This window comes from Lepidochelys olivacea (assembly GCF_965140295.1).
Source record: "Lepidochelys olivacea isolate rLepOli2 genome assembly, chromosome: 8".
NCBI lineage: Eukaryota > Metazoa > Chordata > Testudines > Cheloniidae > Lepidochelys > Lepidochelys olivacea.
Window position 1 is genome coordinate 89,417,335 of NC_140418.1, and position 26,899 is coordinate 89,444,233.

The 26,899-nt window shown below is 40.0% G+C and overlaps 1 protein-coding gene and 1 long non-coding RNA gene across 5 annotated transcripts in view; one reads left to right on the plus strand and one right to left on the minus strand.

Moving 5' to 3' along the window:
- The window catches only part of PDE4B (phosphodiesterase 4B), a 402,561-nt gene that overhangs the window by 115,357 nt on the left and 260,305 nt on the right, over positions 1-26,899 (minus strand). The window lies entirely within an intron of this gene.
- Positions 671-25,003, plus strand: LOC311524564. The gene is made up of 3 exons (XR_014712582.1): positions 671-763; positions 18,385-18,446; positions 24,526-25,003. It is a non-coding gene; the product is annotated as an uncharacterized lncRNA (long non-coding RNA).

Here is a 26,899-nt window from a genome sequence, read left to right on the forward strand (position 1 = left end):
ATGCTTGATTTCCATTGGATAATTGTATGACATGGAAAATCCTGTCTTATTTACTAGTATTTGTAAATGTAAACTGTCATCTACTGTGAAACATGTTATTAAACCTCTGCATGAATTATAAAGAGAAATGGATGTTTACCTGAATTTATTTTCTCTGAATACACAGGTTCAGTATTCTTAACGCAGAGTTCTCCATTTCCATGGAGTTTGGGGTGTGGGGGAGGGAGTGTATGGGGAGACTTTGGCATACCAGTAAAGTGCCTGAAACCACTGTGGCTTATTGCTAAAAGCAGCCAAGGCAGCAGGCTGTAAATTGGCCATTCAGCACTCTCAGTTTGACCAAGGCAGGAGCTGGGAAGGGGGAGGGAGTGACTTTTGGGTGCCGCAGAAAGGGCAGCTTGACCCCACGTCCTTCCTGATAAGAATTGTGTTGAAGTGGCTGACACATGCATTTTTGAAGAGCAGGATGTGCCCCAGGAATGTCTATTGGGGCCTCTAGGCTGCAAACTCTGGAAAAACCCACACCTGGTTAATCGATAATCAGAAGGAACTTCTTGCTTGACTATTGAAACTGCTTACTTAAGTTTTCTGTAAGGGATATGTCATTCTATTACTAATGTATAAATAAGGGGGAAAAGTTTGAGGTAGTTGGACTCTTTTTGGACTCTCCCTCTGGATACATCTTGCAGTCCCCACCTGCAGATGGAAGATTTGGCCACTGGAACCCTGCCGCTGTGCCACTCGAGAGTCACACTCAGCTGTGGTAATTATCAAGGGTTGGGGGTGTTTTACTAACCTTTAGCGGACGTGTGTAAATGCTTGAGATTAAGTAAAATTTAGCTTTAAGTGAAAGCACTCTTGTGTTCATAGAATCATAGAATATCAGGGTTGGAAGGGACCCCAGAAGGTCATCTAGTCCAACCCCCTGCTCAAAGCAGGACCAATTCCCAGTTAAATCATCCCAGCCAGGGCTTTGTCAAGCCTGACCTTAAAAACCTCTAAGGAAGGAGATTCTACCACCTCCCTAGGTAACGCATTCCAGTGTTTCACCACCCTCTTAGTGAAAAAGTTTTTCCTAATATCCAATCTAAACCTTCCCCACTGCAACTTGAGACCATTACTCCTCGTTCTGTCATCTGCTACCATTGAGAACAGTCTAGAGCCATCCTCTTTGGAACCCCCTTTCAGGTAGTTGAAAGCAGCTATCAAATCCCCCCTCATTCTTCTCTTCTGCAGGCTAAACAATCCCAGCTCCCTCAGCCTCTCCTCATAACTCATGTGTTCCAGTCCCCTAATCATTTTGGTTGCCCTTCGCTGGACTCTCTCCAATTTATCCACATCCTTCTTGAAGTGTGGGGCCCAAAACTGGACACAGTACTCCAGATGAGGCCTCACCAATGTCGAATAGAGGGGAACGATCACGTCCCTCGATCTGCTCGCTATGCCCCTACTTATACATCCCAAAATGCCATTGGCCTTCTTGGCAACAAGGGCACACTGCTGACTCATATCCAGCTTCTCGTCCACTGTCACCCCTAGGTCTTTTCCGCAGAACTGCTGCCTAGCCATTCGGTCCCTAGTCTGTAGCTGTGCATTGGGTTCTTCCGTCCTAAGTGCAGGACCCTGCACTTATCCTTATTGAACCTCATCAGATTTCTTTTGGCCCAATCCTCCAATTTGTCTAGGTCTTTCTGTATCCTATCCCTCCCCTCCAGCGTATCTACCACTCCTCCCAGTTTAGTATCATCCGCAAATCCGTGTTGTCCTGTTTGTGCCAGCCATCTATCGGTTGGACGTCCGTGTCTCCCCTGATTTATTTCCTGACACCACCTCGCACAGAGTAAAAGTTACCAAGAGCTTTGGGTTGAAAGAACCCCGGGTAACAGGAGGGGAGAGATTATGGAGATAATAGAACCAGAACTGTCCATCACCAAGTGGAGCTCTGCCCTACTCACCATGTAGAATGATTCCAGGGCTGCAATGTGTTCAAATTATGACTGAAAATTGACTAGAATCCGGATCCAAAACACCCTTGAACTATGGGAAATGGAACTAACCTTTGTAACTCAGGCCTAGCTCTAACGTATTTCAAAGGCAAAAATAATATTAACTGAGAAATAAGTCCCACCCCCCACTAAGATATTCTCCTGGCACAGCATGCAAAACTCCCCTTGATGTCACTGAGCTCCAGCCGTAGTGCTTGGTTTGCGAGATTCTTGCTATGACTTCTGCTCTCTCGACTTACATACTGTATCTGTATGATCATCACTGTATCTGTATGATCATCTGAGGGTGTGAGAAGCTGAATCAGCTCTCATAGCTCTGTTCACATATCACTTTAAAATAATAGTTTAACTGGTTTCATTTCCCTCCACAGCAGAACACATCTATTCAATATAAGCATAGTTAGTTTTCGAAGTTTTGTACACAGTCCTCATTTTGAACCACTGGTTTTTTTCCTTTACAATTGTCTTCTCGTCAAAATTAAGATAGCCCTTCTCATCATAACTGTTTACTATGAAGAAGACGTGCTACCTGCTTGTTCAACATAAGATGTAATTACTGCCTTAAATCTCAGCTGTTAACACATTCAGCAGTTGAACTGTTACTTCACCCTGTTCCCACACATTCATTCAGTAGCAGGTAGATGTATTAAATCAGAGAGCAGTTGTTCCTGCAGTTGTTTGCTTTTAACATTTTCTGCCATGAGGACAGTTACACTAAGACATTTGTAGCCATCTGAAGCCCTGGTATAGCTGCATCAGTGTTACCAACAGCCTATGCTTTAGGGTAGACAGGGTGCAGAAGTTTTTACTGCAGAGTTGATGACATGGCAGTGAAAGTGCTTGCCCAAGTCTAAATTAGAAAGATGGATTTGTGATTCTCCTGGCAGAGATGAGACCTGAGAAAATACTAAATATATTAATATAATCTTTTAAATCTTTTAAACTATACTGTATGAATTTTAGATAGATAAATACCTCAAAAACATTACCCTACAATACACTAAAAATAAATACTGAGTTTCTGCTTCCCTATTTCATACTCTATTAAATCCATCAGTTGTAACCTTCCGAAGCTGCACATCTCATGTGGTCTGGCTGTTTTGTCATCTCACAATGGTTTATTTCCACTAGTCTCCAGAGAATGGAGGACACAGTTGGAAATCTCAAATGCCCCCTCTATTCTTATAACAACAGTTTTTAAATGCAGATGCGTGTGACAGCCAAGCAATCCTTTCCTAGCAAAAGCAGCAATACAAGTGAACTATGTGAAGGATTGTCTTTAACATAAAAAACATTGTTCTCTCCTTTCTCACCTATTGCTGCACAAAACCCAAGTTACTAATAAGCTATAAAAAGTATGGTGTCTCATGCTAAAGTGAAGCAATTGCATTGCTTGCCCGGTGCTATAGACCGTACTGCACTTTCCTTCCAAAATGTATCACGTAATCTGCTCCTGGCAGAAAGATTACAATCGCCAATAAAATGTTTCCATTTGTGCCCACCCCTTTGATATCAGCAATAACTGGCAGCATGAGGAGAAAGAAGAATACCTTGCCTACTGGATATAATAATTGAAAATCAAATTCTCTTGTGGAGAAATCTTGAAGGGTGCTGGGCACCAGGGTGCTGAGCCAAAAGAAAAGAATAAGATTAAGTCTAAAAAATAAAAAATCTTGCCAGTCCTAACATTCACTCATTTCACACAGGGTTCACACAGCTCTTCTCATATTTTCTATCATTATCTGCACAGTGCTCTCCAGCTACACTATTTTCTTAACCTGCTCTTTTGATTTACAGCTAATCAAAACCAAATCTGTTCTTAACCATGCTGATACTTTCAACATCATGAACTACTCCTTTGAAGGAAGCAGCTCGATTCCCTGGATGAGCCAATTTAAATAATGTTTTTCTATTTAAAATGCTCAGCATTAGCAATTCAGTGAGACTGTAACACCATTCTGTGACCCATGTTATGCAGGGCATAAGGTAAAAACAGTCTTGCCATATATGTGCACATCCTTCTGATAGCACTTCCACAAGTTTCTGGAATGGTTGGCTCTACAAAAATGCTATTATTCTCAAACACTATTGTGCACACTCATGTTAGCACCCACAATGCTGAACACAATTTGTCCAGGTCTACAATGACTGCCAAGTTCTGTTCAGCATTGGGTCAGTTTTTGCTATCACATTCAAGCACAGTAACATTTTGTTATGTAAACCAGGCCTCTGTCTTTTTGGTAATTATTCCCTCTGACGGTGTCAAGGCTGAATCCCCACTCTGTCATTCCGAGTGCAGGAAGTGGGGGCCTTCTCTCTAACCTTGGCTTGGTAAACGCTGCCACCACCCAAATGCAAAAAACCCCCTTTGAACCCAGGAAGGAGCACTTGGGAATTCCTCCCTGTGGGGTACCGTCAAGCCCTTTCACCCCGCTCTCCGGGGAAGAGCTGAGAAAGAAAACAAAGGAAATTAGCTGTGGCTACCAGCTAATCAAACAACATGCACAAACCTCTTAGGACACCAAAAATCCAATCCTGTTCTTAAAAAAGGTAAATTTTATTAAAAACAAAAAGGGAAAAATTACATCTGTAATTTAGGTTTTTTGCTAGAGCTTAAAAGAAACAATTAAAAAAATTAAGCACCCAAAATAGCTTTCTTGGGGGTTCAGCTTAAAGGTTACAAGCAAACAAAAGCATAGAATCATAGAATATCAGGGTTGGAAGGGACCCCAGAAGGTCATCTAGTCCAACCCCCTGCTCAAAGCAGGACCAATTCCCAGTTAAATCATCCCAGCCAGGGCTTTGTCAAGCCTGACCTTAAAAACCTCTAAGGAAGGAGATTCTACCACCTCCCTAGGTAACGCATTCCAGTGTTTCACCACCCTCTTAGTGAAAAAGTTTTTCCTAATATCCAATCTAAACCTTCCCCACTGCAACTTGAGACCATTACTCCTCGTTCTGTCATCTGCTGCCATTGAGAACAGTCTAGAGCCATCCTCTTTGGAACCCCCTTTCAGGTAGTTGAAAGCAGCTATCAAATCCCCCCTCATTCTTCTCTTCTGCAGGCTAAACAATCCCAGCTCCCTCAGCCTCTCCTTATAACTCATGTGTTCCAGTCCCCTAATCATTTTGGTTGCCCTTCGCTGGACTCTCTCCAATTTATCCACATCCTTCTTGAAGTGTGGGGCCCAAAACTGGACACAGTACTCCAGATGAGGCCTCACCAATGTCGAATAGAGGGGAACGATCACGTCCCTCGATCTGCTCGCTATGCCCCTACTTATACATCCCAAAATGCCATTGGCCTTCTTGGCAACAAGGGCACACTGCTGACTCATATCCAGCTTCTCGTCCACTGTCACCCCTAGGTCCTTTTCCGCAGAACTGCTGCCTAGCCATTCGGTCCCTAGTCTGTAGCTGTGCATTGGGTTCTTCCGTCCTAAGTGCAGGACCCTGCACTTATCCTTATTGAACCTCATCAGATTTCTTTTGGCCCAATCCTCCAATTTGTCTAGGTCTTTCTGTATCCTATCCCTCCCCTCCAGCGTATCTACCACTCCTCCCAGTTTAGTATCATCCGCAAATTTGCTGAGAGTGCAATCCACACCATCCTCCAGATCATTTATGAAGATATTGAACAAAACCGGCCCCAGGACCGACCCTTGGGGTACTCCACTTGATACCGGCTGCCAACTAGATATGGAGCCATTGATCACTATGCATCCGGGGTTAGCACAGAGGAGATCCACAAGCTAAAATAAGAAATAAACCTGGTAGTGTCTATCTAAACATTCTCTATCCAAATAATTTCTTCTAGGTATGGAAGATACTTTTTCATACCTGGTTCAAACCTTACACAGCATTTCTGCTTATAGCATTGCTGATCCATGTCCCTGCAGCCCAGAGACAGACAGAGGGAAAAGTTTCTTTCACAATTTTAAAAAGTTCTACCTTCCCATTGGCTCTTTTGGTCAGGTGCTCACTTCATTTTCTTTACCTGAGGTAAAGCAAGCAGAGAACAGCTACCAAGAGGGATTTTACAGCTAACTGGCTGGTTGGGTGTCCATAAAAGGGAGCTTCATTTATCCACTGATGGACTGCTGTGTGTGTGCACTTCAGAGAGCATTCTGAATGATGGAGCCTGTTGCTGATGCTTTCCTTTGTAGATATCAGTGGATTTCCCCTTTTCCTTTTACGATCTGAGCGATTGGTACCATGTGGTCCACAGTGCGAGAGTAACCAAAGACTCGACTCAGTTACAGATGGTAATGAAAATAATACTTTAATCTCATAAAACACTTTTCATGGACGGAGCTCAGGACAGCTCACAGATCATCTTACAGGTCAAAGTTAGTTGCCCAAAGCCTCATAGTGAGTCCATATCAGAAACTAGAAGAGAATACAAATCTTCTGATTCCAGTCTCACATTCCAACCACTAGTTGAAAGTGCTTCTCTCTCACAGGGGAAGGAAAGTACTCCATGTTTGTAGGTAACCTGGCCATAACCATAGTTTATTTCATCTTGGACTTAAAAAAAAAAAACTGTTGATACTTCATTACACCGAGTATTCTACCTTTTAGAAAAAGACAGCAATCCAAACACCAAACCTGTTTGCGCTATTGTAATTCTGACTGGCTGAGACAGTGTGTGTGAAGGGCATCAAATATAAGGCAAACATCTGTGCTGGCCTGCTGTCAGACAGATAGGAGACAGAGGAATGAAATGACAATAATTTACAATAGTTACAGAGACCACAGATTTTTCCACTTTATCGGCTAAGCTGAACTGTATGGAGAGATGGGCTTTGTCTCATACAACTTATAGACTGTCCATGGTAAGTTTTTAAAATATCTTTCAGTCCAGCCACAAGGACTGAAGACAAACAACAGACGTGTGGAATGTTTTTGCACTAACTACTTCATTAAGCCATTTTGTTTAATTCATAAAGTAAGTATTTGACCCAGTTATTGGACTTCTTTACATAAATATATACACTTCTCTATTCCCTTAGCAAATGAACTATAGAATGTCTTGAGCCTATATTTAGACTGCTGATTTCACTGGGTATTTTTGTTCATTTTTACACACAAAAATAATCTACTCCATTGTATTTCAGAGAGATTTAACTGCTTCTCATCTCCCAAATTTCCCTATTAATATCTTTTCAATCAGTGTGGAAAGGCACTTTACATAAATAATAGTTTAGGTACATGACATGATTTCATGGATCATTTTATAGTTCTTTTTGATTAAAGGCCTGATTCTTATTCATGTTGAATAGTGGTTTAATACAGAAGTAGTCCTACTGAAATCAATGAGAGCATTTGCACATTAATATTACTTGATGTAAGGGTGGCAGAATCTGGCCCTTTGTTTAGTAGAAAATTCCTTGCTCGTTCTTTATACCTGACTCTGCACTTGTACTGAATGCACTGTGTTCTAAAAAGCCAGCATTTATAGTATAGCAACTAATGATATTAACCCCATGTGATTAATAAAGTACAACTGTACATTTACTATATTAAACTCATTTGGGGTTACGTTTCTTTCACTATCACCAGAGCTAAGTGAACAGTAGAAAACAAGTTACAGGTAGGTTTGTGAATTTCTGAATCGTTATTTGATCTGGCCAGCCACATCTGTAACCATTTCTGTGAATGTTTGTGTGACTGGATTTTGTTCACACTAATGTATGAAGGACCTTTAATTCCTGAAAATCCAGGGGTGAACTCCTAGTCCTACTGAAGAGTTGGGAGTTGACTTAAATGGGTCTAGGATTGCACTGCTGGTATTTACGAGGAAATTCTTGCTTAAATACATGTATTCCCACTGGAAGTGGTGCCCTATCACCCCATATTCACAAGGTTTTGTGAGGAAGGGTGTTAGGATTCAGAGAGATATTAGCTTCTAGATTTTGGCCCCTCTCTAGCTCCTTTCTGCTGCTCCAGTTGCACAAATACAGCCAAAAAGCTGGCTAACCAGTAATCTGAGATTTCTCTTTGGTAAGATGAAGGGAGCCCTGGGAGTGGAAACATTTGGTGTAGGATTGGGGGATGTGCTGGAGACACTGTACATGGCAGATCCAGAGCAAGATGTCTGTGGCAATGTCACTTGTCAACAAAGCTGTTAAAGAAGTTCTATATAAATAGCACATCTGTACACATGTATGTATGCAGACAGTACATAAAAAGCATGCCATTGCCTACCATATAAGAATAGGGTATTGTTCATAAATGCATAGGTTTAATAAAGTTGTAACATTGCAAATGGCTTCCTGACTGCAGTGCTTAACAGAAGTGGTGGGTTTAGTACAAGGGAGCACTAAGGAACCACCTCTATGTCCGGCACAGGACCCATTGCTTTTAAAAGCAAAACAAAGCAAAAACAACAGGGAAGTTTATATGGTTTTTAAACAAGTGTTCTGATATTTTGACATTAAAAGGTAAGTTCTTGAAAATGTTTCCTACATTTTGAATGAAACACAAACAATTCTGGGTTGGGATATGAGGCCTGAACTGGTAAGAGGAAAACTCCCTATTAAACTATAAAAGAAACAAATGGGAGAAAGAAGGAAATACAGGACAGGAGGATTAGAGTCTATCATCTGAATGATCATTGTTTTAATGAAGAGTTAAGATGAAAATTTTGCAGCATACTTCACGTAGTTTGTGTAAATTAGTGATCAGCATCCCAACAATGAGATCCAGTACCTGGCTTACAGCTCTTGTAAGGTTTAAATTGCTGATGGGTATGGACTATCTACAATGATAAAAGTACCTTTTTGCCTCTGACAAAATACTGAGGCAAATTCACCCCAGCTTAATCCTATTTAAGGCACAGTACTTTAAAATAGTAACACCACCACTTAGCTCTTAAATAGTGCTTTTCTTCAGTAGCTCTCAAAGTGCTTTAAAAATGAGGTATCACTGTCCCCATTTTACAGCTGGAGAAACTGAGGCATAAAAAACTGAAGTGACTTGCCCAAGTTCACCCAGCAGGCCAGTTACAGAGCAGGGAATACAGCCGAGGTTTCCTAAGTCCATAGCCAGTGCATTAAGCAAATGAAGGCTAAATCCACTAATTAATTAGTTGAACGTGATATTCCAACAACTAAAAAGCATCTGATATTGTAAATATCATAACATTAGATGATCACATAAAATATTTTTAAAATATAGGAGGCTCTATTTGTCTCTTTTTTCTGTGCTCTATCCCTTGGTGGCTTTATCCATTCCCTTAATTTCAGCTTCCATTGCCAAGCTAATGCCTGCCAGCTCTTTCTCCATCTCTCCTACTCTTTCCATTCTCAGATTATCCTCATAATATCTGAATCTCACGTCATCACTTCAAGGTCAATTTCAATAAAAATTAACTTAGTTTGTCCACCACCTTCAACAATTACTATCCCTCTTATAGGCTTGCCGTTTTGACGTCAAACAATTCTGAACTCCTCTCTCTCTCTCCGTCTTCTCCTACTCTTGGGTGCAAGTCATGTTGGTTTTTCCTCTACAATAGCCCTAAAAGTCTCTCCTTTCCTCCCCATCCTTTCCACTACTAACCTTATCTATATAGACAACTCTTGCTTTCACGACAGCTTTATCCTCCTTTCTGTCCTCCTTGCATCTCCCCTCCATTCTGTAGGAAAGGAGACTACTAAAATAATTTTCCTTTCCTTATGCTCTGGACAGGTCAGCCTCCATAGCGTATGCATGAAACTGCTCCTGTTTACCTCTCTGCTCTCATTTTTTCCTACTCCTCATTGGCTCCCATTGCTTGTTCCAAGCTTCCTAACTGTCCTCTCCCTTTGTATTCTTGTTCTGCGTTTGAGACATCCTTTATGGTTGCAACAGTCTTCATGTTCTTGGGTGATGAAGTTCAAATCCCACCTCAAACCACATTCCTTCCCATAAAATCTTTCAAAAGGGTCTCTGCCAGACTGCTACGCTGCTTCCAACTCATATTGGCACCTCACTACACACAGTATGTCTGAACTGCCTTGTCTGTGTCTATATTAGATTTTTAAGCCTCTTGGTGAAGATGCTATGGTTCCTGATGTCTAAGTAGAGTGCATGCTACTGGCATTCAAAATAGCATTTACTGTTTCTTTGTTATTTTCTGCAGACCTGCAAATCTCTCAGAAACCTGCTTCCAGGCTTGTTACAACACCAATGTTATTTAATTAGCAATTTCTGATCAGCTCTGTTTCATGTCTCAGTGATTTCAGTAGGTTATCTTTGAGACTTAAAATCACTCACTATCAGTCAGAAGCAGGACCATTCCAAAGAAATAAAGACCCAGGATAACAGAACAAAATACGTTACAGACCCACACTAATGAATCCCTAAAACAGTAATCGATCAAGAAGGCAGTCTCAGCCTGAAAATATCACACAATAGAGAAACACCGCACAAATACATGTTCGGTTTAGGAAAAATGAAGTAGCTAAAGTTTCAGAGTGAAGGTCTCATAGATACGTAGCCACTACACAAAACCAATCCACCCAATGCAGTCTAAGAAATACAGTCATCATAACAAAAGCTGCGCTTTCAGTCTAACAGAAGAATTTAGTATGCTGGTATATTCTTTTTAAACTGTATTTGTAATATTGAGAACAGGAACTGGTAAAGGTCATAACAGTCCATAACTGATCCAAAGAAGAGTACATTGAAAAATGTGTAAGTACATTAAACACTGCAAAACCAGAAAGTAATGCAAACTAATTAACTATTTAAAGGTGGGGGGAGGAGGAGGGAAGGGACCCGTGATTTCACAGACAGTGGAGACTGTGGAACGTTTAACTAATTGGTCACAAAGTGTTACTCAAAGCCAGGCCAGTAGGTGGCTCTCCAGCACTAGTATCCAGCATGCACTTATAAGTGACGAAGTGGGAGGCACTCAAGAAATAAATAGTACCGCACTGTACTACTGTATTAATTTACAAAAACATGTATTGAGTGACGCTGAGCAAGATCTAGTGTCCTGAGTAACACACATCTATTTGTTCCAACAGTACATGCAAATACCACAACTGTGTGATTTTGAAAATAAATATATATTTTTAGGTAGAAATTTCCAGACTGACAATTATATAAGCCAGACATTCACCTTATTCCCATAGTTCAACTGAAATGTGGAAGTTTAACTCTTTAGACAACATCAGAAAATCCTCAAGTGCCATGCTACTTTTAGCTAATTATTTTAACTCATTTTAAAGTCACACCCAATTACAGCATTAGACCAGCAAAAATGTAGGGTGATTTACTGCTTCCTCAACTCACAGTATGTTCAGAGGGGCATGAGGTGCTGCCCCCTATCCCCCCAGCTTTACAGAGCCACAAAACAGGGTCAACACTCTCAGTGCCAGTTCTGCTACATTGAGCACAGGGGCAGAAAAGAGTAGAGCAGCTGAATCTAAATTTAGTTTTTCAAACTTTCCTCCCCATTTTCTATACTGCTGTTGAACTCCATCTGAAGGCAGATGAGGTTCTCTCTCTTCCTCTTCCTCTTTTAAATAAGTAAACCAAAGACTGTGGTCTTTCAGGTCAGTAAACCTTTCTGAAAATGTGTTTATGTACCTAAAATTGGATGATGTCCAAGAAACCAGTCAGTCATGGGGAGAGAAGAACTATGTGTTATCTGTCTACCAGCCTCAGGGAGTTATAGTGTATAGTACAGTATATAGACTATATATAGTCTATATAGTACTACTTAATTTGTTTCTCACATAATGCACAACAAAATAAATATCCACTCCATATTTTAGTTTGAATCAATACCTCTAAAAGATATTAGAATAATTAATTATTGTACTTTCAGTGAGCTAAACCCTGAAGCCTTTAAATAAGGTAAAATTCAGTCTGAACTTATACTCATTAGTGGGGGGCTTAGGATGGCTCAGGAACTAGTTCCAGGGTCCTGGTAGCCAATGGGTCCTACTGCCCAAGAAGGGTATCATACTGAGGTCTGTACCAGGGAGTGTACTACAGAGCCAGAGCTAGGAACAGTGACAAGTCACAGGGGGGCTATGAGGCAGGTGGGTTTCAGCAGTTGGATCTGCTCATGACAGACTGGTGTCCCCTCCAGAGAACAGGACTGGAACCAGTTGTGACAGCCTTTTATATCAGAAGTGTCCCTTAGCCATCCAGATTCATACCCTTTCTCCTTAACAACAACCCCACAGGTCCTTAGACATGTTTTCCCTGCAGAGTTCACCTAGGTGTGGGAGCTCTAGTTTTCTAGTTACACTTTTCAGGAAAAATGTGGCGGTATTGCAAGGAAAAGAAGGCTTAGCAAAGAAATTTCTTAACCACAAACACTTTTACTCAAACAGAACAAGAATTACAGCTCTTAGGAAAACAACAAACTCCTGTAATGCTGTACAACTATAAATTAAGATTTCCCTACTCATATCTGGTCATTGTTTCTGCAGTAATGAAATGATAAAAACAAAACAGAATTGACAAAAACTGTTATATATAGTAAATATTACAGCAAAATTCTGTATAAATATCAATAGGGTAATTATTACATTATGTAACTGAAAAATAAACACTGAATGTAGCTCTTTCTAAACAACCCACTAATTCCCATTTCCTGAATATTATAAAATTCTCAAACTCAGCACATGTTGATGTGTTAAGGAATAAGTTATAGATAGGAGGATACAATTAAATTGCTTCCCTCCTCCCCCAAACATGGAGAGTAAAAATCTAACTTCCTAGAAAGAGCTACAAGAGGAGAGCTTCTCAGTGATAGTGAACAGTTCAGCACTCTGGGCATGCAAGCTGAAATTTAATAGGCCAATTTTTCACTTTTTTCAAATCTACAGACAGTTAAGGGACATATACATATTTCCATTGTAAATTAAAGACGAGTTTCTTTGTACCTGCCATGCTGTTGTTCAGGATATGTTAACATGCTATCGTATTTACACAGCCAAACTGAATTCCCTGTGCTAATCCATACATTCTACAGGTTAACACAAGGCAAATCCAGTGTCTCACTGTGAGAGCAGTAGACCCAAGACATAGGAAAATACTGTTTCTGCTGTACAGGAGAGTTGGGAAGAGGAAAGGGCATACAGAAGACTACAGCAGCTGTTCCCAAACTATGGGTTGCAACCATCAGCGGATGGGGTCATGGTCCCATGAGCAGAAGATGCCATTTTGTTTACAAAGTGGCATCCTTCAGGTTGACTGGGGTCGCAGGAAGCAAAGCAGTAAATCTAAAAATGAGGTCATGCAGGCAAAGAGTTTGGGAACCGCTGTTCTATAGTCTCCGTTGGATTGACTTCTACAGGATTCATTATGCTGTATTATTTGCTTAAATGAATATTCCAAACATCTGGCAATGATACAATCATTTACCTAGACAAATATTAGAAAACGGCTGAATATACAGGAATCACTTGAAACTAACAGTAAGCTCGGTCATGGCTCTCTCCACAGAACGGCAGAGGGGTACTTGCAGGGTAAATTCCACAGGTCCACAGAACACCGCCCCATGTAAGGACACAGCAGACCTACTGACCTAATGTTTCTGGGCTGTAGTAGCAACTGTGGCAAGTCTTTGCAAGTGTTCCATGCCTTTGAAATAGGATTGGAAAAGACAACCAAAATTTCACTTTAAGTAAAAGTTACTGGGAACAGTTAAGTCATCTAGTCAATGTCTTGTTTTAAAGACACGTATTGGTGTTGTGCTATTATTAGGCTTCTGCTTCTATCACTAATACCAAAGAGTTGCAAGTAAAGGAATGCATGTTTATGAAAATAAATACAAGTAAGGATGGCTCGGGCAGCAGCATACACACCATAAAAGCTGGTGGATTTCCTCATTAATGTTGGGACAACCAGGCATTAAGAGGGTCAAGATGCCTTCGTTAAAGCTTTGTGAAGTGTTCCCTCCCAGGGACAAGAAGCTAGTACTCCTGTGTGGAGTTTCCCCAAGGAACTTGTCCCCTCCTTTAGATTCTTCTGCAGGAAAGGATGATACAGCTCAAGATTCATTTACAAATGAATTTAACTAGTGGATGATGCAGAAATGGTTCTCCAGGAAAAGTGAAGGTCATGTTTCAACATCTAGAAAGCTATATTATTAATTGGTAAAATGAAGTACAATGGAATATAAACAAGGTAAGATTTAATTTCACAGTTCTTCATACAACTCCGAAGACTTAATTTTAAGATACAGAAGTGTTCTGAGAATATTTTGTAATTACAAACCAATAAGAAAAATCATCCAGAAGGAATAATTATATAATTTCTAGATGAACTCACTGCGAGATGCTTAGAAAAGCAGTAATAAATAGATTCTCATATCATTACTTCTGCTGCAGTCAATGACTCACTGCTGCTACTGGGACCATATCCCAGAACAGTCATACTACCTTATGCATTGCATAAGAAATTAACCATGCTGGATTTACCACTACATGAAACAGGTTTTGGTTCTTAGGGTTCATATGAGTCATATGTGTAGCTACTTAAAAATATAGCAATTAAACATTTTACTTAAAAATAGTGAAATTTAGAGATTCCAAAAAAGAAGACATCTCCCCTCTGCCAGACAAAACTGGCATATGTCTTGTGACAGGGTCAGGACAGATGGCTACAGGAGAATGATCCTGTTGGGATCTGGGAAGTGTCACTGCTAAAGGATCCCCCCCAGCCTAAGAGGGGGATCCATAGGACCTGGACATCAAATGCGTTCGGGGGACAACTAATGAAATAACAGGGACAGGAGTGTGATCAAAAGGTCAAACGAAGGGAACTGGACAGGAACACCAAGCAGAGAACCCCGGACAGTGCCCACTGCTCCTCAAAGGCGTCAAGGGAGTCAGTGGACCCAGAGGAACTCTGCCCGGATACATGAACAAACGGAGGATCAGAAATAGACCCCACAGTCACAGGAGACTCCATCAGCCAACCTCCTCACCCTGGTTTTATAGATGGCCATTTTAGCCAGGGCCAGGAGGAGATTGACCAGGAGGTCCCGCAACTACAGGGAAGTGATAGAAGGCAGATATATTAAGTATATATATTAAGTAGGTCCCCTTTCCCTGGGTAAGATAACAGGGAAGGTTTCAGAACAATCAGGAACTTTCTGGAAAAAATTAAGGCAGACAGGCTGATTAGAACACTCGCAGCCAATCAAGAAACTGCCAGAATCAGTTAAGACAGGCAGGCTAATCAGGGCACCTGGGTTTAAAAAGGAGCTCACTTCAGTTTGTGGTGTGCGTGCAAGAAGCCGGGAGCAAGAAGCCGAGAGTGAGAAGGCGTACTACTAGAAGACTGGGAAGTACAAGCATTATCAGACATCAGGAGGAAGGTCCTGTGGTGAGAATAAAGAAGGTGTTGGGAGGAGGCCATGGGGAAGTAGCCCAGGGAGTTGTAGCTGCCACACAACTGTTACAGGAGCCACTGTAGACAGCTGCAATCCACAGGGCCCTGGGCTGGAACCCGGAGTAGAGGGTGGGCCCGGGTTCCCCCCATTCCTCCATCTCCCTACTTGATACCAGAGGAGTTGACCTGGACTGTGGGTTCCACCAGAGGGGAAGGTCTCTGGCCTGTTCCCCAATCCACTAGGTGGATCAGCAGAGACTGCGGGAATTGTTCTTCTTCCTTTTCCCCATGCTGGCCAGTGATGAGGCTAACTGAGCGAACAGCAGATTTGAGCCACGAAAGTGACCAAACTGAGGGCTGCTGTGAACCTCTGAGGCAAGCAAATTCGCCAATAAGCACAGGACCCACCAAGGCAGAGGAGGAACTTTATCACAGTATGTAGTGACCATATTGGTATGATTTATAGGTAGCAATTTTATATTGGGTCCTTACAGCTTTATAAACGTTTAGAATGAAATCTCCCATATACAGTATCTAAAACATCCAGCCATTAGAAAAGACATTTTTATAAAAACAAATGAAAAAGAATGGTTGATACCTGGTAACGTTTGCCAAAAGCAAAAGGAAAGAAAACTTCTATTGAAAAAGCGTGTGTGTCACCTAATATAGAAGAATATAAAAACAAACAATAGCACTTACGGTCTTACATCTCGTAACAAATGGCCAGAATTTAGAGTGAAGTAGCATGGAAGGGAAAAGTTAGGACAGTTGGGGACCCCACCTACTGTTAGACCATCTCACAAAAAAACTTCCTGTAAATCTGTTTTGAGTCACTAACAATTGATCAAACAAAGATCTGACGGCATGAAATCGGTGAGTTTTTCTCTCAATCCTCTGTGCCATGGACAATGTGGTTTGTTGTGTTTTATTTTTAATTTTCAGTGATCAATAAAAAGCTTTACAAACCTTAAGCGAGACAAGTCCATGGTTGAGCTACAGTGAGATGATGAAAATGCTGAAGTAAGAAAGGCATTCATTCTCTCAAACTCCACAGCTTAATTTTCAAGTATCTTGCCTCTTCTATATTCTTGTGCTCTTTTAATTTTTGTTTTATTGTTTTTTAAGCCCTGTAGACTTTATAAAACTTGAAAATAAGCAATATTTAATGCAAAAATAAAAAGCTCACAATAATCTTGATGAACTGTCCAAACACCACAAAAAACTAGTCTCAGTTAATAACAATATTAATCAACAATTCCACTAAATTTCTTCCCCTCCCCAAATACCTGAGAAAAAAGATGGACTGAGAAGTATGCCTCTAAGGCAGTGGTTCCTAAACTTGTTGCGCTGCTTGTGCAGGGAAAGCCCCTGCCGGGCCGGGCCGGTTTGTTTACCTGCCGCGTCCGCAGGTTCGGCCGATCGTGGCTCCCACTGGCTGTGGTTCACTGCTCCAGCCCAAGGGGGCTGAGGGAAGCGGCATGGGCCGAGGGACATACTGGCCGCCGCTTCCAGCAGCTCCCATTGGCCTAGGCTTTCCCTGCACAAGCGGTGGAACAAGTCTGGGCACCACTGCTCTAAGGTTAATAGCCCTTGCCTCTGATGGACAGCAGGGGTATATGAGATATGTGAGCTGTTTTTCTTCACTTAAGTCTTGTTTAGAAATAGCAGCAAGTGGTATGTGTGCTCTTCTACCTGGATATTCTACTTGTCTGAGCTTTGACAGATTTCAAGTCAAGTGTGGTACATGCATATATGTGCCTCTCATGTAGAATGGGAAATGTAGAGTTCAAATATCATTCATATAACAGCTAGGGTATATAGAAATATGGGCAACAAACAGAGGCATTCTAGTCCAGTTTTTAGTGGCAGATGAAGACATACAGTCCTAGAGCCCAAGGAAACTTCATAAGAGGTTGAAGGAAACATTGTATGATCCTGCTCCTATTCAAGTCGATATAAAAATTCCCTTTGACTTTAAAAGTGAAGAATTGACCACTCAATAAAATACATGAAGTCTTGCAAAATATGTGTACTGCTGACTCTAGTTCACGTAAAAGTAACAGATTACGATACATGTTTTGTTTAGTCTGCTTATCTCAGAAAGAGAGAGAGAGAGAGAGAGAAAGAAAGAAAGAAAGAGAGTGATCTCAGTTATAAAGCAAAATGAGAGAGGTCCGTTGGAGAGGGCAGCCCATTTCATTGCATGGGGAAAAAACATTTGGGAACCACAGCTTGAATTCTTCCCTGTTTGTGTTGGGCAAGAGTCTGAACATAAGAATGGCCATACTGGATCAGAACAAAGGTCCATCTAGCCCAGTATCCTGTCTTCCAACAGTGGCCAATGCAAGGTGCCCCAGAGGGAATGAACAGAACAGGTAATCATCAAGTGAGCCATCCCCTGTTGCCCATCACAGCTTCTGGCAAAACCAAGGCTAGGGACACCATCCCTGCCCTCCTGGTTAATAGCTATTGATGGACCTATCCTCCACAAATGTATCTAGTTCTTTTTTGAACCTGTTATAGTCTTGGCCTTCACAACTCTGGCAAGGAGTTTCACATGTTGACTGTACGTTGTGTGAAGAAATACTTCCTTTTGTTTGTTTTAAACCTGCTGCCTATTAATTTCATTTGGTGACCCCTAATTCTTGTATTATGAGAAAGATTAAATAACACTTCCTTATTTACTTCCTCCACACCAGTCATGATTTTATAGACCTCAATCATATCCCCCCTTAGTAGTAATTTTTGTTGCCCTTTCCTGAAACTCTTCCAATTCCAATATATCTTTTTTGAGATGGGGTGACCACACCTGTGTATGCAGTATTCAAGATGTGGGCATAGCATGATTTATATAGATGTAAGATAATATTCTCTGTCTTAATATCTATCCCTTTCTTGATGATTCCCAATGTTCTGTTAGCTCGAAGGTCTAGTGGAGTGTAATGAAATATATACAAGGTATATATTACTGGATAGTATCTTAATGTTTGAATCGTAATTATTAATACAGTGCAGTTTATTTGCTTTTCCCCTCTAGATCTCTGTGTCTTGCCTTCACGAGGTAGCAGTGGAAATGGAAATATTTCAGACTAGCTCTCTGTAAGTAAAGCACCCAGAAGAGAGACATTTCTTTTCTAATTATCTGTTCAAAATATCCAGGCCTTACCATAGTCACCTGCCAAAACTTATGGCAGGCAGTCAGGTTTAAAAAAAATAAAAAAGGTTTCTGATTGTTTGTCCATGGGTGGCCAAAAATCCAATTTGGTTATTTGACAAGAAAACAGGGGTTTCCTCAAAAATTAAACAGTTGCTTGTCTTTCCGGCAATGAAAATTGCATTTGAACTCCTTGAATGTTGCTGAAAAGCTGAGATTCAGTCTCTCCCATTGCTAGTTACATAGGCCAACAACGAGCGCACCAACAGACAACACATTCAAACTGAGAGAACCGCAGGCACATGCGCTTCCCACTGGTTCCACTTCCTTCTCTCAAAGTATTACTTGTGTGGCTGAGATCTACCATATTTTGATTAAAAAGAAAAGGAGGACTTGTGGCACCTTAGAGACTAACCAATTTATTTGAGCATAAGCTTTCGTGAGCTACAGCTCACTTCATCAGATGCATAAAGTGGAAAATACAGTGAGGAGATTTATATACACACAGACCATGAAAAAATGGGTGTTTATCATACACATTGTAAGGAGAGTGATCACTTAAGATGAGCTTTTACTAGCAGGAGAGTGAGGTGGGGGGAGAGAAAACCTTTTGAAGTGATAATCAAGGTGGGCCATTTCCAACACATTTCCAGGAGTTAACAAGAACATCTGAGGAATGATGAGGGGTGGGGTGGGGGGAGGAATAAACAAGGGGAAATAGTTTTACTTTGTATAATGACTCAACCACTCCCAGTCTCTATTCAAGCCTATGTTAATTGTATCCAATTTGCAAACCTCTACGATACAACCGCATTTGCTCCAACCCCTCAGACAGAGACAAACACCTACAAGATAATATTTTGATTAAAACAGTAGCTGTGAAAGTTGTGTTCATGTGAATTTTTGTGCAAAATGTCAGTACTAAATGAACATAAAATGATTCATTGCATCTTTCAGCCTCAGGAAAATTGCCTTTTGCATTTCTCATTTTAACCACTTTAGAGGTACCGTCAGCTATAAAATATTTCCATTCTCTCTGATATTGTTCAAAAAATGTCCTCATTACATTATCTCTTGGTACACTGACAATTTTCTTCATTACAGAGATGATCTTGGTAGAAAACATAGACCAGTGAGTTAACTTAAGGCGTATCCAGCTATGCACCCTTTACTTTTAAGCAGAAACCCACTTAAACGTTCTCATGGTAGCAGGCAACTGGCTTTGTTTCATTGTCTTGTCTGCCAGTAATTCAGTCCCTAATGGACTGAAACTGTTCACTGGGCCTATGAGGATATTTTAGCTAGTAACAACAATCCTCTGTGCAACATGAGCAGCTGTGGTGGTACCATTTGCTAGCTCTGAAGCCAAACCCTTTTTCTAGATATCATCTGCCTGTGTCCTTTGGGCAATGGAATTACAGTCTTATATGTAGACTTTGGCACCACGTTTCTAAATGGCTTCAAATGAGTTAGCTGCCAGATTAGATGTTCCACGATTTGTACTTGCTTCCTGCTAGTTTCCTGATTGAATTTCAGGGATTAGTTTTAACCTATAAAGCCATAAATGATTTGGGAACTTCCAACTTGAAATACTCTCTCTCTCCTGATACCACACTGCCAAAGTTCAGAGGGGTAGCTGTGTTAGTCTGTATCCACAAAAACAACAACGAGTCCGGTGGCACCTTAAAGGCTAGCAGATCTATTCGGGCATAAGCTTTCATGGGTAAAAACCCCAGTTCTTCAAATGCACATGCATCTGAAGAAGTGGGGTTTTTTTTTATCCACGAAAGCTTATACCCGAATAAATCTGTTAGTCTTTAAGGTGCCACTGGACTCCTAATTGTTTTACTACCAAAGTTGTGATCAGTAGAGGTGCTTGAGCTGGATCCCCCTCAATTTAAAAGGGAGAACAAAACATAAGAATGGCTATAGTGGGTGAGATCAATGGTCCATCTAGCTCAGTATCCTGTCTCCTGACAATGGCAAGTGCCAGATGCTTCAGAGGGAGTGAAAGGAACAGGACAATTTATCAAGTGACCCCATCCACTGTTATCCAGTCCCAGCTTCTGGCAGTCAGAGGTTTAGACACATCCAGAACATGGGGTTGCATCATTGACCATCTTAGTTAATAGCTATTGATGGATTTATCCTCCATGAACTTTTTTTTTTTAAAACCCAGGGAGCGGGCTGGCAGTTGAGCATTCTCTGTTATGAGTACTCATCTCTTTAATCATCTTCCAATCATCCAAGGTGCTCCTGAGGCAATTATCTAAAATGTGTAGGGAAAAATGCTATGAGATCATGGGGAACTTCAGTTCGAGTGACATATTCAGAAGGTCTCATGCTTCCAGTATGACAAAATTGTAATTTGTAAATATTACAGATGACAATTTCCTAACTCAAATGGTGTTTCATCCAACACAGGGAAATTCCATATTAGAATCGGTCTTAACAGATAAAGAAAAACTGATCAAAGAACTAAAAATTAATGGTATTTTAGGCATAAGTGATCACTCCTTGATCACACTTATAATGTGCAAACAGAATAAAGTCCCAATCAATACCATATATACTTTGTGCTTTAAAAGGCCCAATTTCACAAAGCTGAAAACAATTATGTGCAGCTAAGCTGGGAGGAAGAATTTAATCCGAAAAATGTGAATGATAGTTGAGTTATTTAAGTACACTTTACTAGATGCCCAGAAAGCCACAATCCCACAATTGAGAAAACTACCTTTTTTCGAGTGGAAGTGAAGGCAGCTATAAAATATATATGTAACAAACAGAAGAAAAGGGAAGTTAATATTAATGAATATAAATTAGAATCTAGGAATTGTAGAAAACAGATAAGGAGAACAAAGGGACAGAAAGAATAATCTACGGCCAGCAGAGTGAAGGACAATAAGAAGGAGTTTTTTGAGTATATTAGGAACAAAAAAGAATCCTAACAACAGAAATGGTACATTTCTTGATGGAAATGGTAGAACTATCAATAACAATGTGGAAAAGGCAGAGTTGTTTAGTCAATATTTTTGTTCAGTATTTGAGAGGAAAAAACAGTCTGATTATATGATGAGAACAACACTCTTTCCATTCCACTAGTTTCTCAGGAGGATGTTAAACAGCAGCTTATAAAGTGAGACATTTTAAAATCAGTAGGTCCAGATAACTTTCAACCAAGAGTTTTTAAAGAGCTGGCTGAGGAGCTTGCTGGATCATTAAAGTCTTGGAGCATTAGCCAGCTAATTTGAACAGCTTTTCAGCCACATGATAGTGCCTCCCCTATCAAAGCCAATTTGAACTTTTGAAGTCAGATTTCATGCTTTACTAAACTCCAAATATATATCACCTGCATATTCACTTCCTCCGCTACTTCTGTGGCTTTATATATAAACAAAGAAATCAAGTGTGCTACTGTTTGTTCATAGTTCTACTCTCTGCTATGGACCAAGCCTTGAGTTCCTTACTAATGCAAAACTCTCATTGAAGCCAAAGGGATTTCTGTACCTAGGAAGGGACTTCACATTTGGGCCAATATGGCAAATGTTCTCTTAATACAGTTTCAGAGTAGTAATACAGAGTAATACAGCGTTACTAATTATATACATTAATCTAACAGGACCACTTTCACTTTAAAAAATATCAGCCCTCTATTTGCTTTTCTTCCACTTTCTACTTTCTCCCTAGCTCTCCAAGACTTTCAAAAATAATTATCTGTAGTAAACTAGGCCTGTTAGCTGATTCTCAAATATCCCAGGATATCTCATCTAGTTGAGTTATATATGTTCATATTATCAAAAGTATTCTCTTACATGCTCAGACTTTACTTTTTCATTGTGCAACCTCTTGTAAAATACACTTTTTAAAACGACTTGCCATTTTTGAGTAATGAATTTAATTCCCTTTCTCATCTTAAAAAGAAAAGGAGTACTTGTGGCACCTTAGAGACTAACCAATTTATTTGAGCATAAGCTTTCATGAGCTACAGCTCACTTCTTCAGATGCATCCGATGAAGTGAGCTGTAGCTCACGAAAGCTTATGCTCAAATAAATTGGTTAGTCTCTAAGGTGCCACAAGTACTCCTTTTCTTTTTGCGAATACAGACTAACACGGCTGCTACTCTGAAACCTTTCTCATCTTGTTACTGTATCTAACGTTTCTGTCCCTTCATATAGAAAAGCATGTCTATGACCTAGTGTTCCCTAGTTTTTCAGGACCAATACCTGCAGAAACTGTTAACAAAATTCTATTTGCAATTTTATAGGAAATCCTAGGGCAAAGCATGTGGTGTTTTATCTAGATGTATTTTTCTCCACAGCAGAGATTAAAAATAGACCATCAACTCTATGGAAAACGAAACAGTATATTAAGCATAGGAGGTTTAACAGAATCTTTTCAGTGTTTAAGTCCACATCTGAGATTTGTATTATAAAAACTAGTTCCATACTGCTACATAATCCAGGCAGGCTGAAAGGAAATAAAGGCAAAAGATCACCAAAATAACAAAATATAAAGGAGAAGGATGCTATTCTTTATAAAGTTCTTAAACGTTAACAAATACAGGATTTTTTTGTTTGTTTTTTGTTAATGACTTTCAGTTACTTTAACTGTACCACCTTAACTCTGTATTAACAATTTTTTAAATTAAAGGCAGTGTAGGTGTGACACCTATAGATAAGTTTATCTAACATTTCCCATTATAAGACTCTGAGTTCAGTTCCTAATAAAATTTTGTCAAACTTTAACTGCTGGGCTGAAATTTTCCAAGACAGGGTGTCTGCCTCAGGCTGAATTTTCTTGGACAAGCTTCTGCAAAAACTGTTAGCCATTCGAGAACAAGAGGAGGGAAGAGTAAGTTGTTTCCCCCATGTTAACGAATGTGTGGTCAGATTTTTTTCTGAAAAACTCTAGCTCCGCCAGGCTCTGGAGTAGGGACTTGAAATTTAGCTGGGGGTCATGCTGGGGTCAGGGATGTATCTTTTGCAATTCCTGAGGGGGAAAAGAATACCTTAATTTGGCCAAATTTTGGCCTTTAATAAAAATCATAATTTGCACATGCTCATTAGAGAGTTGCTAGCGTTTGGCTGCTAAATTCACCAAGGTTTCCATCTATACTGGGCATACTCCATCCCATCACAGCTCCTATATGTGACTGAACTCTATGTGCACCATACACCCAGACAGAGCATGATCCAATCCAGGGTTGCATGGACTGCTCAGAACTCTCCCTGCAATTTCTGCTGTGGGTGAGGCTCCAGAACTAACAACTAGGAGGCCATCTCTCACTTGTCCTCCCAGTACTCCCAATGCTGGCCCTGAGGAGAAGAAGGAAGCCACCTGACATAGACTGCAGAGACGTGAGGAGAGACGTGAAAGAGGGGGTTCTAGGAGCTGTCCTGTTCACTGAATGAGGAAGGGGTTCTGTGTAAAAATAGTATGTGAATATGTAATTAAAGACTATCATAACACATATGCCCATAAGGGCAAAATTAAGTCTGACATTTCTGAACTATTAGGTGCTTGACTTTGCAACCTTAATGTTCTTTTACAATAATTTTTATGTAGTTTAATATATACTAGGGCTGTCAATTAATTGCAGTTAACTCATGCGATTAACTCAAAAAAATCTCAATTAAAAAATTAATCATGATTAATCGCAGTTTTAATTGCACTGTTAAACAACAGACTAGCAATTGAAATTTATTAACTACTTTGGATGTTTTCTACATTTTCACATATATTGTGCTCTGTGTTATAAATTAAATAAAATTGAATATTTTTATTACAAATATTTGCACTGTAAACATGATAAACAAAATAAATAGTATTTTTCAATTCCCCTCATACAAGTAGTGTAGTGCAATCTCTTTGTTGTGAAAGTGCAATTTACAAATGTAGATTTTTTTGTTACATAGCTACTCTCAAAAACTAAATAATGTAAAACTTCAGAGACTACAAGACCACTCAGTCCTACTTCTTGTTCAGCCAATTGCTAAGACAAACAAGTTTGTTTGCATTTACAGGAGGGATGAGGTGTGGCGCATCCTTTCAGAAGTTTTAAAAGAGCAGCACTCCAATGTGGAAACTACAGAACCCAAAACAACAAAAAAGGAAATCAACCTTCTGCTGGTAGCATCCGACTCGATAGTGAAAAAGATCATATGTCGGTCTGCACTGCTTTGGATGGTTATCCAGCAGAACCTGTCATCAGCATGGACGTGTGTCTACTGGAATGGTAGTTGAAGCATGAAGGGACATATGCATCTTTAGCGCATCTGGAATGTAAATATCTTGCGATGCTGCCTATAACAATGCCATACTGACACCTGTTCTTACTGTCAGGTGACATTGTAAACAAGAGGTGGGCAGCATTATCTCCTGTAACTGTAAACAAACTTGTTTGTCTGAGCAATTGGCTGAACAAGAAGTAGGACTGAGTGGACTCGGAGGCTTTAAAATTTGACCTTGCTTTATTTTTGGATTCAGGTTTTTTGGGATATAATTCTACATTTGTAAGTTCAACTTTCATGATAAAGAGATTGCATTACAGTATTTGTATTAGCTGAATTGAAAAATACTATTTTTTTTGTTTTTGCACAGTGCAAATACTTGTAATCAAAAATAAAGTGAGCACTGTACACTTTGTATTCTGTGTTGTAATTTAAATCAATATATTTGAAAATGTAGAACACATCCAAAATATTTAAATAAATAGTATTCTATTGTTTAATTGAGCGATTGATCATGATTAATTTTTTTAATAGCTTGACAGCCCTAATATATACAATAAATATTGTGAACTTCAGAACAATCATGCAGTTTCTGCAAACTATGAAGAAGCCTATCATCCAAGAAAATGCACTGTAAAGGAGATTGTTGGACTCTGCAAACTAGCAAAATCTCAGGGAACTGCAAGAAGGGGCTTTACATTTTCCAGGACCTGATGGCTTCTGTGTACCCATGTATTTTAGTATTGTCTGTTTTGTAATGCGGATGTATAGTTCTTAAAGCTCTGTCAGGATTTGCTTTATAAATCTCTTTTTTCAGAGGTTAATAACTAGGAGGTTTTACCAAAAACTTGAATTTTCCCAGTCCCAGTTCATAAGGGAATCTCTGCTGCTATCTGTTATAGTGAATAAAACAATGCGTTAGTGGTGTTTTAAATACATTGGTTGAAAAAAAATACACTGGTTGTAGAATTTTTTTTTAATTAAAGGCAGTGCAGGTGTGAGACCTATAGATAAGGTTGCTCAACACTTTCCATTAAAAAACCTTGTGTTCAGTTCCTAATAAAACATCTACCAATGTGATATATGCCATCATGTGCCAGCAATGCCCCTCTGCCATGTACATTGGTCAAACTGGACAGTCTCTACGTAAAAGAATAAATGGACACAAATCAGACATCAAGAATTATAACATTCAAAAACCAGTTGGAGAACACTTCAATCTCTCTGGTCACTCGATTACAGGCCTAAAAGAGGTAATACTTCAACAAAAAAACTTCAAAAACAGATTCCAACGAGAGACTGCTGAATTGGAATTAATTTGCAAACTGGACACCATTACATTAGGCTTGAATAAAGACTGGGAGTGGATAGGTCATAACACAAAGTAAAACTATTTCCCCATGTTTATCCCTCCCCATCCCCACTGTTCCTCAGACGTTCTTGTCAACCGCTGGAAATGGCCCACCTTGATTATCACTACAAAAGGTTTAATCTCCCCCGCTCTCCTGCTGGTAATAGCTCACCTTAAGTGATCACTCTGGTTACAGCGTGTATGGTAACACCCATTGTTACATGTTCTCTATTGTATATAAATCTCCCCACTGTATTTTCCACTGAATGCATCCGATGAAGTGAGCTGTAGCTCACGAAAGCTTATGCTCAAATAAATTTGTTAGTCTCTAAGGTGCCACAAGTCCTCCTTTTCTTTTTGCGAATACAGACTAACTACTCTGAAACCTAATAAAACTACTGCTACTCTGAAACCTAATAAAACTTTGTCAAACTTTAACTGTTAATTAAAAAAGCCTCCTAATGCTTCCAGAATTATTGTTCTTAAAATATTAAGAATTTCAATAATGAGTTATTGAAGACCTCCTATTCTAGTTTGTGCTTTGCAATTCTGCAATGCTGTGCAGTATTTAAATATAGCTAACGATCCAATTCCATTAGGGTTCATCCTGCCTGCTAATGAGCCAAGTGTATGAGGAGCCACTCCCATACCCACTGGATGCTTTCATAGCCCACTGAAGCACGGAGCTGGGCCCAGCTAATTGATTTCAAAGGATGCCTGCTTACACCAGGACTAAATATAAAAACAAATTCAGCCCTGCTAAAAGCAGGTAGGTGCCCCTTAAAGCCAATGTACAGAGGTTACGGAGTGTGTCCA